Consider the following 14,389-nt stretch of genomic DNA (forward strand, 5'->3'; position numbering starts at 1 on the left):
TTATCACACCAGGGCTTTAAAGTGAGTAGCCCCGCATTTCTGCTGCCTGGAGAATTCTGAGAAATGTAGTTTAGGGTGGGGCCTTCAGAATTCTCAGCTACAGAGGTCCTCGCCTTCTCAAGCTATATTTCCCAGAATTCTGTAGGAAGCAGAAATGCGGGGCTGCCCACTTTAAAGCCTTGGTGTGATGACGTAGTTAGCCTCGGCTTTCCAATCAGAGCAGATTTAGCAATGTCTTGAAGTGTTTCGGATCCTTCTGATCCTGCCCCAGGATCCCTGATCCTGAATAATATTTTGTGATATTTGGAGTGGGAAGCCCCAGGTCATTATTTGATACCTCCTGTGGAGAGAGTAGCATAGTACTCCAGGGCCACAATGGGAAATGTGAGGGCCCATAGGAACCAAATCCTTCCTATTTCTCAGATACAATTCTAGAACGAGCCAGAAATTATACCAGCAATAGTGTCCTGTTTAAAGCCAATGAGCACATCTATAGCCCACAAACCAGTCTAATCCCAAGTCTTATATGAGTTGACAAATGGGAGTGTGGTCCAGCCAATCCAAAGTGAGAAAACAGTCCTGATTACAGTACAGAGCTGATGGGGAATTACCAGAAAAATAGTCCAAAAACACATATTGAAGGTCAGAAAGTCAGAGATTTCAAATAGGATTGTTTGGAGGGTTGTGACCTGGTGCTATGCACCAGCAGAGTGCCCTGGGCTGAATAAATTGATAGCCAGCAGTTAATCAGTTCAGCTCACCTCATTAGCTCAGTGTTCTGTATTCGAAGTGGAGCAGAGTGATACCTGAGCTATTTCTCTCTGTGCATTAATGTATTTTCTTGAGAGATTAAATTCCTCAGATGCTTTCTTAATCTGATCTGCAGTTGTAGTCTGGGATGAACTGGGACTGTCTCTGCTGGTGCCATGGCAGGATTGCTATCATTCTCTGCCTCCAGGTAAAATAAGTATCCTAGCTCCCTCTTCCCCTTCTTCATAGTTTATAAGCCACTCTCAGTTTCCTTTAGGACGAGAAGGGTGGGGTATAAATATAGTAAATAAATAAATTCATCCAAAGTTGTCTCCTCCAGACAGAACATCACATATAATAAGAAATCATTTCACAAATACCCAGAAAGGGCCAAAAGTGACATACCTCCATCTTCCATTCTTCTGCTGTGAGCTAACAAAGTACAGGAAAGGGTAGTTCTTCCATTTTGATTTCTCTCTCTTCCTCCTCCTCCAGGATTACTCTCCTAATGCTTCACCAGACAATTTCTGTCAGCACTGGAAAGTTATTTGGGCCAAGGTTCAACAGGATGGAAAGGCAGTATGATTTTTGGACTTAATCACATGGGCAAACTTACCCGTCCTAGAATGCCTTCAGCACAGTTCAGGAATGGAACCCACCAGATCTCATCTAATGACACACAGTTACTTCATATAGGGTTTCATCCCTGAACCATGTTGAAAGCATCCTAGGATGGAGCAACGAGAACATAGGAGGCTTTCCGTGTTCTCATTGCCAGCAACAAGGCAAGTGTGAGGGGAAGCCAAATATTGATGTTTTCCCCATATGATGGGGAAGGAAGCGCTACAGGTGAGATGGGGCACAGGGCAACTGATTTCCCCATTGCCCATGGATTTGCTGCAATACCTGGTGAATCTCCCCGCTGTTGCCCATGTTAGGGCAAGTAATGTGACAAGAGCCTTAGAAGAAGATTTCCCCAGTCTCATCACACACAACATTCATACATTTATTTCTGCCACCATCTGTAGGTAACAATTAGGTAAAAGATAAAGGTTTCCCCTGACGTTAAGTCCAGTCATGTCTGACTCTGGGGGTTGGTGCTCATCTCAATTTCTAAGCCGAAGAGCTGGCGTTGTCCGTAGACACCTCCAAGGTCATGTGGCCGGCATGACTGCATGGAGCGCGGTTACCTTCCCTCCGGAGCCGTACTTATTGATCTACTCACATTTGCATGTTTTCAAACTGCTAGGTTGGCAGGAAGGTAACAATTATCATATATAAAATATTCTAGTTGTTCATTCTACCTATAATATCCTGAAAAGGTTAAGGGGAAAATTTGAATCTGAAGAACATTACTAACGACATATAAACCAGTATGATGTAGTTGCTGGACTGAGACTTAGAAGATCTGGATTCAGCAGCCATGAAACTAACAGAATGACCTTGATCCAATCACTTGCAGCTTAATCATATCTCCCTAGATTTTTGAGAGAGTAAACTGGAACGAAAGAGAGGTCAAGTTTTTACCTACACTAATTGGAAGAAAGACTAGTAAAGAATAATAAAATCATAATAAGCAATTCCCACACTCAGTGGTCCCAACAGTTGTTGTTTATTAGTTCCGTTGCTTCTGACTCTTCATGACCTCATGGACCAGTTCATGCCAGAGCTCCCTGTCGGCTGTGGCCATCCCCAGCTCCTTCAAGGTCAAGCCACTCACTTCAAGGATATCAACAGAATTGAGTAGAAAAATACAACTAGAAACAACCCAAGCAGAAAACACTATGCTTAAGTATACTGAAATGGGTATAGGAATATATATGCACACTTTCATTGATGTTATGTTTAAATGTTAAGGACAACCAGTTACATGCATTCTGTGTGAAATCCTATTGTAGAAATTCCAGTGTAAACCCAGAGCTCTGGTAACTTCCCCATAGCCTTATATGCAACAAAAAGGGCATTTCAACATATATATCCCATTTTGTTTTGAAAAGTTCCAGATTTTATTGACATAGGAAACTTAGAAATATGGAGACAAAATTTATCATACAAACTTTGGAGGACTTTCAAATGAGCATTTTAATCTTTTGATGGTTACATCTCACTTCTGCTTCCCAAGATATTCATCATTTTTATTTTAAGCCATAAAGTTTGTAGGCAATCACTTTGTTAATTAGCAGACATCAGCTCTTTGTGGAAGACATTTCACTAGTGATGGAAGAAACCTGCCCATTTCAATTTGCAATAGGATGAATTTCCCCCAGCTTTTAAAAATAATTCTTAAGAGATGTTTTCAAGCATATTCTGGATATTCCACAAAAAGGGAAATGTTATGTAGATGTTTAAAAAAATCTAGTAACTTTAGCAGCAGATAGAAGAAGCCATAGAAACATTTCCTTCATCTATTTTTCTCCAAAGATACATAGTAAGTATGAGCAAACTGTATATATCTGTGGTGGCACTCAGAACCTTTAACAGAAATGAAGTAAGTCTAATATCACACCAAAATGATAAAATTCAAATTCTTGAATGTATTTTCTGCAGAAATCTGCCACTCAAGAAGAATAAAGATTTCAAGGTGATGTTGCTTCGTACAAAGGCAGATATTATAATCATGCTTTCAACACTTATTTTTTTCCAAGTTCAATATAGCAAAGTCATGATTAACTAAATTGTGACTATTTGTCCAATTAATAATATTGCCTTGCATTTCACTCTGAGATATTTGCCATGTTGAGTAATTTACTAGGTTCTGGTGTCAGTGTTGGTTGAAAATTAAGAATTTATATTAAGGATTTTCAGAAAAGCTGAGAATATGCCAAAGGAAGGTACCCACCACTTAACTTTGACTTTCTATTCTCCAGTATTTTGCATCCCAGTTGTTGAGATCCACAGATTTCTGAAATTCCCCTTTTTAGAAGAAATGAAATGTATCCTTCTTTCACAAGGGTATGAGTACACACAATGGGAATAAAACAATTTTCTCAGATTTCATATTGGTCTGGGATCCCTTAATCTGAAATGCATGAGATTTAAGTGTTTTGGATTTTGGATTATTTTTGGGGGTGGGGGGACACCTGTACAGGCAGTCCCTAAGTTACAAAAAATATAGGTTCTATCAGTTTGTTCTTAAAATGAATTTGTATATAAGTCAGAACAGCTATATTTTAAAAATGTAACTCCAGCCACACACACACATGTATATAAGCTTTGGATAGCATAGGGAAAGATTAACACCACTGTAGTGTTTGTTTTGCTGTATGGGCCCCTGTTCACAGGATTTTACCACACTTTATGTCCCTGTGATAATTGGATTTTTTTTTAAAAAAAATGGCTTGTTGTGGAAACCAGGATTAGTGATAAAGCTTCAGTGGAGGCACCTTTTCCCCATGATAATTCTTTCAGGAGTAAATTTCCCTTTTGAGGCATAGATTTCTCTCACTTCCTGTTTTCTCACCCCCATTCTTAACTATGAGTTGTTTACAAGTCAGACATTTGTAACTCGCGGATTGCCCATATTTGCATAAAAATATATAATGAGATATTTTGATGATTGGGATCAAATCTATGCACAAAATTCATGTATGTTTCATATATACCTTATGCACATAACCTGAAGATAATTTTATACAATATTTTTAATAATGTTGTGCTTGAAACAAAGTGTGTGTACACTGAATCATCACAAAACAATGGTGTCATTATCTCAGTTACTCATGTAGACAATTTTGGATTTTGGAGTATTTGGGATTTCAGAATTCTGAAATAAGGGATGGTCAACCTGTATTTCAAATTGGTGGGTTATCAGAAAGATGAAAGGGGAAAAGCAGCGAGAGAAGGTTAATTCACTTCAGTCAAGGAGCTGGTTTGTACACATAGTTACATGGGGCGTTCTCTAAGGTTCCTTCCGTTAGCAAAATGAGTGCTGGATAAAATGTAAAATGTCTTCCATTCCAGAGTATTCCCACTAGTCTTTCTGAAGAGACATAATGCAAAAATTAGCCTGCACAGAGAGACAAAGCCAGTGAGAACCTGCAAGAAAAGAAAATCAGGTATTAAGAACTAAGTCTGAATAATGAACACCATATGGATTTATTTGGCAGCAGACTCCAATAAGGTGCCACTTTTATGTATTAATCTATTTTGAAGGATTATTTCTAGGCATGTCTTCAACATAGTTTCTCTTTTTAATGAGCACTTCAATTATACCGTGCACCCAAAGTAGAGAAAGTGGCATCATTCCAGTTCTTGTGGGAGGAAGATAGGCCACAGTCTGGTCAAAAGTTTAGGAAAGATATATCATAATTTTGAATTAAGACATCAGTTGAGTTATCTGCAGCAATTACTTTCTTAATATGTTTTATAAAGGAAAGCTTAACAGAACAAGAGTTGCAGATGGTGCCCCCCAAAAACCCGAGTGCTTAGAGTAAAGTTTATCCAGTATACTTTCTTCAACATTACTAAATCAGTTCTGAAAAAACATTCACAATTGGAACATTGTTAATACAGTTGTAAAGTGAATGCCTACTATCATACACACATATACTCATTACTCACTGTTCAAAATTTAATGCTGCAATCATATAACACTGTGTTTTCTTGCATGAAAATTGTTTTGATCGGATTGACAATTTTACTTTCCATCTATCTGATTGTAACAATAACATAATAAATAAAATGCAGTCTTCCAGTTATAATAATACTTCAAACTAGATTTCCATTGGTTTATTTTTTATTTGAATCACCTCTAATGCTGATGAGCATTAATTTGTTAAGAAAAATAGCAATTTACTTTCAATGGTAGCCTTCCGTTATAATACAAATGTAAATTATGTTAAAATGTTTTAGAGATCAACATATGTTACACCAGCAGGTCCCTAAATTACACAGATGAAACTTGTCTCCTGCATAGTCCATATTTCAAACAAAATTCTAAACTCTCTTCAGATTTTGTTTATCCTGAGGTAATCTTAAACCAATTCTCAAAATAAGTCAACAATCCATAAAAGTACACCTCCATATATGAAGGGGAAACAAAACATCGCTTCATTGTGATTTTATGCATCCATTTATAGATATGCATAATAGCTGTATCTAACTAGCGTTACTACCACATCACATCAATTGACCTCTGTTGCCATGATTAACATACATTTGCTTTCATTATCAGAAGCAGTCTTTATTTATGTGACCTTTATTCCCTTTCCACACAGTATAGTGTCCAAGGCTACTATGTATTAATTGCTGCTAAGAAATACACTTTTTATGGCCTGATTTTGGGCATTTCATAGACATTCACACTAGGCTAGCACAGAACGATTGCTGTTGTCATGATGTCATGACTCTCCTGTCACTAGCAGGCATTACAAAAGTTATTGTGCCAGAAAAAAACATCAATGACTCCCAATATTGTTGCTTTTCCACTACTACCTCTGATGTGATGGGTCCCTTTTGATACTGGCAGTCATATGGCTTTAATGGACGTGATTCTCCTCTTTTTTCTTCCCTCCCCTCCTCTTTGTGAGAGGGAACATTTTGGATAGGCAATGGCATAGACTGAAGAGAACAGTTGAGGAAAAGCAGGAGGGCCCATGCAGACTTGACATCACTGCCCAGGCTGGCTGTAAGCTCTCTGAAGAAAAGGACGTGACAATTTCAGCTTGCTTCATTCAATGCTTTCTGTGGTATGACTGCAGCAATTGTGGGGGCTCCCACAGCCAGCACTTCTGATGAATCTGCTTCCCACTGCTAAGCAGAAATTGTGGTGAAGCACTTGCTTCTTTTTTCCCAGTTGTCTAATTGAAGGAGGGCTGCCCAATGCACACCACCAGTTCACACCACCAGTTCAGGTATGCCTGACAAGGATGCTACTTGCCTTCAAATGTTTTCTTTAGTCCATTCCTCTCCCTAGCTGAAACACTCCTTCACCTAAAAAAAAAATATTTAAATGATATCCCTCTCATTCAATAATTCCTATGGCCATTGAAGCCTTAACATTCCTTACAGAAATATATCTTTAGTAATGCCACCACTCCCCAATCCGCAATTACCTCAGCCAAACAATGTCCCCATCTACAGGAAAACAACACAGCCCAATCAATTTAAAATCTATTTTATTTTTCTGTTTGATTCCTTTGCTATAATTGTACATTTGCTGTAAAAATAATTAAACCACCATGCTTGTTAGGTGGGATATCATCATCATAGGTGACCCTCATGTCCAAGTATGATTGTTTTTCAAGGGTAGAGTCTTGGTGATAGGTCCATAAGTTACTGCAGAGACCTATTCTAAATCCGAATGGTCTTTCACAATGAGGAAATAGATTTCAAATAAAAAGCAATACCAACAAAAGTTTGATGCACCTTCCACTTGGCATGTTGCTCTCTGTCACCCTCTATTCATTCATCTTTTAAATCCACAGCACTGTTGGTAACAGCTGACCTCCAGTTCCAACCATCGAGGGTCAGGGCTTCCTAGTTCTTTGATTTTATTCCACATTTTTCAAGGTGGGCCACCAATGCCAAACACACAGCATTGGCCAATAATATGCCAATTGTTTCCAACTATAAGGGCTCAGGAAATTTGATTTAAATGAAGATTCAACTTCAGAAAGGCAGATTGGTCTGAATTCCCATATATGTTAGACGGCAAGATTATATTGGTCGCCCCAATCCCCGAGGAATACAAGCGCTTTATCAAAATACTTAAAACCTGCTCACAGGCTTCTATACTGAAAGGCTGCAGGACACACTATCTTCAAGATATTACTCTTGATACAGCTGTCTTGTTGGAAGACTATTACAGGCTCCATGATGAAGACCCATTTAGTGAGCAAACTCTTCAGGCAGCACAGAGTATTTTGTCCTCCCTCTCTGAAACTGGGTTGCAGTTAAACATCAAGAAAACCAAGATTATGGCAACCAGAGTGATTGATAACTGGAAAAAATGAGGGAGAAAAAGTGGAGGCAGTGACAGACTTTATATTCCAGGCATGAAGATTACTGCAGATGCAGACTGCAGCCAGGAAATCAGAAGATGTTTACTTCTTGGGAGGAGAGCAATGACCAACCTTGATAAAATATGATATTTTAAATTGTAAGTGGCTCGGAGCACTCTGGTGGAGAGCGACTAATTAAGAAATAAAGTGAAGTGAAGTGAAGTGAAAATAATGAAGAGTAGAGACATCACACTGGCAATGAAGGTCCGCATAGTTAAAGCAATGGTATTCCCCATAGTAACCTATGGATGCGAGAGCTGGACCATAAGGAAGGCTGAGTGAAGGAAGATAGATGCTTTTGAACTGTGGTGTTGGAGGAAAATTCTGAGAGTGCCTTGGACTGCAAGAAGATCCAATCAGTCCATACTCCAGGAAATAATGCCCGGCTGCTCACTTGAGGGAATGCTATTAGCGGCAAAGATGATCACATAATGAGAAGACAGGAAATCTTGGAAAAGATCATGATGCTGGGGAAAAAGGAAGGAAAAAGGAAGAGAGGCCAACCAAGGACAAGATAGATAGATGGTATTCTTGAAGTGACTGGCTTGACCTTGAAGGAACTGGGGGCGGTGACAGCCGACAGAAAACTCTGGCTGGTCTATGAGACCACGAAGAGTCGGAATGAATAAACAACAAACTCTGAAGCCAAGAAAATACAGTGATAACACTGATATCAGAAGTTGATATGGGCAGAAGTAGTCAGAAGGCGTGGAGGCTATTAACATGGTTGAGCAATGATCCCTCACAAACTAATACCCATGCCAACATAACGGCAGATCAGATAGCACATCAGCTTCTGATGAATGGGAAACCCAACCTTGCCACCAAACTAGGAAGGAAACCAGTAGCCAGACAACCAGAGAATGAGAAAAACAACCTTATAATAATAATAATAATAAAAAACTTTATTTATACCCTGCCACCATCTCCCCAACGGGGACTAGGGGCGGCTTACATGGGGCCATGCCCAGAACAGTACAATATAGCAAAATATAAAAACAACATATCATAATACAATTAAACAATACAATAAATAATCATGTACAGTGCAACACAAAATAATAATAAAAAAACCAGGGCGGGCTGCATGAGACACTTAGTTAAAACTTGGGGTGAGAAAAGGATAAGAATACAACCTTCATGAACCTTTTACGTCTACTGAATTAGAAATGGCTCTCCTTAAATGTAAAATGGAAAAGCAGCTGGTCTGGATGATGCAGATGGAACAAATTAAGAAGTTTGGCCCAAAAGCAAGGTGTTGACTGCTGAAGCCCATGAACAACTGCATTGCATCCTATCAGATCCTTAAAATCTGGAGGAAAGAAAGAGTCATAGCCATTTTGAAACCAGGCAAAGACCGTAATGATCCCAAAAGCTATAGACCAATCTCCTTGTGCCATCTCTATAAAGTGCTGGAGAGACTTATTGTGCACATAATTATGGAAGAAATAGACCTCTTTGGGAGAGCAGGGTTTGACTCCCTCATCAGCCCTTGAAAGCCCCTGGGTAACGGTGGGCTAATCACATTCCATTAGCCTCAATGGGAGGGCAAAGGCAAATTCCTCTTAACAAATTCTGTTAAGAAGATTCCATGATAGGGTTGCCATAAATCATAAACTACTTAAATGGAAACAATAACAACAAACAAATAGAAAGTAAAGTATGAGAAGGATTAGAAGGCACACAACAATGAATGATAGGATCAGTTGATTCACGATGTTTTAAGCAAGCACACAGAGCATGGTAAATGTATGGGTTATAGGTAATGGATGCCAAGAAAGAGAACTAAATTTGAAGCCATGCAATATATTACCTCATTTTATCCTCACAACCATCTTGTAAAGTTCTTTGGTGGAAAAATCTTCTGACCAGCATCCAGAGAGCTTTGTGACAGCTTCAAGGTCCTGCTGTCTGGCTACTACTTCACTTCCTCACTGTGAATGATTGCTAAGGTAATGTGAAATGCACCAGGCACACATTCAAACTTTCTTGTTTAAATCAGCCACCTTTAGAACAACTCCATAATATTAGCATCTGCCAAAAGAAAGAGAAGTGTGACAATCCGTAGCCATGCTGTGAAGACTTAGTGCAAGAATCCCACCTGCTGATTTCTAGAAATACTTCACAGGGCCCACCTATGTGGACATCTAAGACAAACCTTTATGAAGATGGTTTTTAAAATGTAAATATCCTGTGGCACAAGGAAGTCAGATATTGTCAAATCTGACTCCCTGTCTTACTCATGCATTTAAATTAACCTTTATTAGGCTACTGGGTGGAATTTTAGAATATTTGCTGGTCTGTGGGCAACAATCACACCTGGAAAAGTAAAGCTACACAAAACACTTATTATTGAAAAGAAACATGGGATGGGTGGAGTTGATGTTTTATTAAGACCTGAACTGAGCCCATGAATTTTGAATTGACATTAGGGACTTCATTTCATGGAAGAGGCAAACCAGCATTGAAGTAAGCCCCTATCTCATGCTGCCATTTGAATCCTCTTACCAGTTTGCTTCCTCCCTGTGATAAACCCATCCTCACTATTGACAGGAAACCCCATGCAATGAGCCTGTTCTGCTTCTCTACTAGTATATCAGTGAGAAATAACATAATGTTTACGGACTGGAACCAAGTGCAGTATGATCTGACATGACCCAGTCACCCAATACAAAGAAAGGATTCCCTGAAATACACAGGCAAGAGGCCACTATAACTAGAAATGTAATCCAATAATATAAACTATAAAACAGTAATTAAAAATATAATCCATGTGTTACCAACACATTCATAGAAAGTAAAACTCTATATTCAGAGTTTGTGAATCCAATGCCCACCAGTTCATGTGGTGGGCATTGTATAAGTCACTAATTGTGAGTCCAAATTTAAATGTCCAAGTAAGTGAATCCTTTTATGAAATCCAATGTTTTAAACAAGTCCAAGGTTAGTCACCATCCACGACCGGTTTCGACTGTGTAGTCTTCCTCAGGTGGTGGTTATGCAGGTATGGAAAACCTAGAGTAGTCAATTTTGTTCTTCAAGTATATAATTTCAATGTGTCATTATCAATAACGGAGTGGACCTACAGGGAATACATACGAGTGGCTAGAAACACTTGTACAGGATAAAAATACAAATTACAAAGTATAGTAAAAGCATTGAAGACAGGAGCATGTATACTCACATAAACTCTCCTACATCAACTCTCCTACAGAGGTGCTCTGCTACTGGTTTGATTCCTTAGGCAAGCACAGGAGAAGCAGGTAGAACTCACTGTATATAGGGAGAATTTTAAAGGGGCCCAGTATGGATATAGGTGTGGCTATGTATCAGCCATTTGAAAGAAGTTTTACATAAAAAGAACCTATTTGAACTTCACCAAAGGTATACACCAAGCTCACAGAAAACATTGAAATGAAATAGAATAATTGAGACCCTTAGGGTGAACTGTGTTAAGAGTGAATATCCAGAAGGCTTCCCGTTGTTGTAGTTTGGTGCATAAATCTATGTTTGAGGAAGAAGTAACTGCCTCTAGGACTAGAACCCTGAATGATTCAGGACTATGGTTCGTGTCATTAAAATGTTTATACAGGCTTGAGTCAATGGTCTGATTCCTAATCTTACTCTTGTGTTCTGTTACACGGAGTTTAATTTGTCTACTGGTCTGGCCGACATACATCAAGGAACAGGGACAAGTAATAAGGTAAATGACTCCTTTGGTGGTGCATGTAGCAAAATGTTGCAGTTGATGAATGTGGCAAAGTCATAGTTATTGTGTTTAATTTTGTCTGTTGGAGTATGTATTTGTGTTTTAGTTGACACAGTAGCTGAAACAGAAGCCATCTTGTTTCAATCCACAGTAGTGCTGTTATCAAGGAGACGAAGCTGGCTAGCTCATGAGAGGGAGAAGTGGGCGGAGCCAAGAAAAGGAAAAAAAGGAAGTTTTTAAAAAGAGAAGCCAGAGAGAGAGAGTGTGTGTGTGTGCGTGGCTGGAGGCTTTTCAGTCAAGAAGGGCTGAGACAGGCCTGGCCAACAATCTTTAGTCAAGGCAGACTAAAGGGAGCCTAGTCAAGATCTCTGGTTGAGAAAGACTAGTGATCAGGGATTTGATCGGTATTAGATCAAATTAAAAGTTTTTATTGTAGTTGGGACATTGTTCACTAAGGAGCTCAGCTGAGGTTAGAGTTCACTACAATTTATATCATCAGTAGGAGAGTGAGGGTGGATTTACACCAGAGACTACTGTTGTGGTGGTTATAAGAGTTATTAAACCACTTGTTTATCTAAAGTTCCATAAGTAAATCAATCAACCTGTAACCATAAGCTTTGTACGCAATAAACTTGTTGTTCTTTGTTAACAACTGATTCATTTCATCTTATCTGCGTCTGTGGAGCCAAATTTCATCGGTGATAATTCAAAAGCCTCACGTTGGTGGCAGTTACCTTAATAAATCACCTAATTGGGGAAGAATAATAGTCACAGTTACCTCAGAAAGGCAACCACAACACAGAAATCCCTAACTACAGAGACAGAGGCTGGGATCTTGGAATAAAGATCACCCCCTGTAACCCTTCCCCTCATATAAAGGAGATATATATATATATATATATATATATATATATATATATATATATAAATCTAGAGGGATTAAAAGACTCAAAAATCCCCTCAGCAGTGGAAACAGCATTTACAATTTCCCTGCCTCACATCAATCATCAACATTACAATTGGTGGCAGCGGTGGGATCAAAAGGATTCCTCCCTGTCCTAGCACCAACATCCATCACAATGAATTATCTTAGTATGAGGATTCTGAAACAACTTAGTGTAGGTCCACTCCGTCATTGATAATGACACATTGAAATTATATACTTGAAGAACGAAATTGACTACTCTAGGTTCTCCATACCTGCATAACCACCACCTGAGGAAGACTACACAGTCGAAACCAGTCACCCAATACCATATACTGTACACAGTACTCTGTTTAGTGTAGGATTAGGCAGAGTAGACTTCTCTCAATGCTTTGGACCACATCTTATATAAATCCTTGCTAGGATGGCAAATATCAGGAATTCCAAGAGTTTCAGCATAAAAACCTCTGCAAAACTCTCCTAATCCGGAAGGAGAGTGCTGAGTAATCGTCTAGCACAGTGGTTCTCAACCTGTGGGTCCCCTGGTGTTTTGTCCTACAACTCCCAAAAATTTCAGCCAGTTTACCAGCTGTTAAGATTTTTGGGAGTTGAAGGCCAAAACATCTGGGAACTCACAGGTTGAGAACCACTGCTCTAGCATCACATGCTGTCAGCTACTTTAAAAATGTTCCAGTTTCTCCCTCCACTTCCCACTTTCTCCTTTTGTCCTTATCTTACTCTAATGCTGCAAACTGTGTTCAACATGCAAAAACAGTTTGAATTCAGTTATCAGTATCAAGAGAAGACAGAAATAATGGAATTTTGTTTTTCCCAGTAGACTCTGGCAAAAGCAGACTGCTGCAGCCTCTTCTGGCTTGTGATGTCTTATTAATAATTTTTGCCATTTTCACTTCACTCCAGTGATGCTTGGCTACACGGGTCCCAGTTTTCATCTGTGGAATATTGGAGGTTACGCATCTGAAAGGCATCAAATTGCCTCTTTCTGACATTCAACAATCATATTATACATGGTCTAAATTGACAAGGAAATGTAAACTTGCCCTTTTGGCTCACAACAACTGCAATTGCCTGGATATGTGTTCTTAACTGGGTCAGTGATTCTCATAATCATGATGATAAGAAAAGCACTGCCATGATAATAGACATCAATGCTGTCTTGGCATTAGGTTGGCACAGTGCACACATCAGTTTCTCCATGGATACACAGGCAGCTGCCTAGCAGAACCTTGCCCAGATAGATTACTAAGAGACTTGGGACTTAGGACTGAGAGATCAAGGAACTTCATCCCACTCTATAAGTTGAGGATCATTGCTTTTCCCTTAAGCTTCATAACACCCTATTTGGAAATTAAACAAATAATTTTCCTACCCCCATCACAAATGTTCCTTCTTCAGCTTTCTTCCCCCCCCCCCCCAAATTATTTGTTTGCCTTCCCATCACACGGGAGATATATTTCTCCTCCCCTTGTCTCCTCCCCGTTTTCTTTTACTTGAAAAATTCCTCTGTGTTTGTTCTCACGGAAGTACTTTTTAATGCAAGATCATTAAACATTTCTTCTATTTTATATTATTCTATATTATAATTTCTCTTTATAAGTATAGATACATCTCAAAATGATAAGTCTATTGAATTTATATTGATGACAAAAATATATAAATTATCTTCTGTGTGCCCAGGAGGGAGTTTCTTATCCAGTATTAGCCACTGATTGAGGTTCTAGATTTTAGCCTGCCATTTTTGGGCTCTTGCTTGTGGAGGTGTTCCTGCGAGTATCTCTGTAGAACTTAGAAAGCTATCTTGATTTAAGACGTTGGCATGCTGGCTGATATCTGAACAGAGGATGGGTCAGATATGTCAATGCCTTGATCCTCTCATTACTGGCTGCTACTTCCTGATGGATATCAAGTGGTGCAATAACAGCTAAACAGTATACTTTCTTGAGCAGTGGAGTGTGTAGGTATCTTGTAATAATGAAGCATGTC

At 39.1% G+C, this 14,389-nt stretch overlaps 1 long non-coding RNA gene across 1 annotated transcript; it reads right to left on the reverse strand.

Moving 5' to 3' along the window:
- Positions 1-4,807: 4,807 nt before the first annotated feature.
- Positions 4,808-12,329, reverse strand: LOC103278193 (uncharacterized). Its single transcript, XR_505871.3, has 3 exons — positions 10,936-12,329; positions 9,565-9,785; positions 4,808-6,681 (listed from the first exon to the last, which is right to left on the reverse strand). It is a non-coding gene; the product is annotated as an uncharacterized LOC103278193 (long non-coding RNA).
- Between the last annotated feature and the right edge of the window lie 2,060 nt (positions 12,330-14,389).

This window comes from Anolis carolinensis, chromosome 1, assembly GCF_035594765.1.
Source record: "Anolis carolinensis isolate JA03-04 chromosome 1, rAnoCar3.1.pri, whole genome shotgun sequence".
NCBI classification, from domain to species: domain Eukaryota; kingdom Metazoa; phylum Chordata; class Lepidosauria; order Squamata; family Dactyloidae; genus Anolis; species Anolis carolinensis.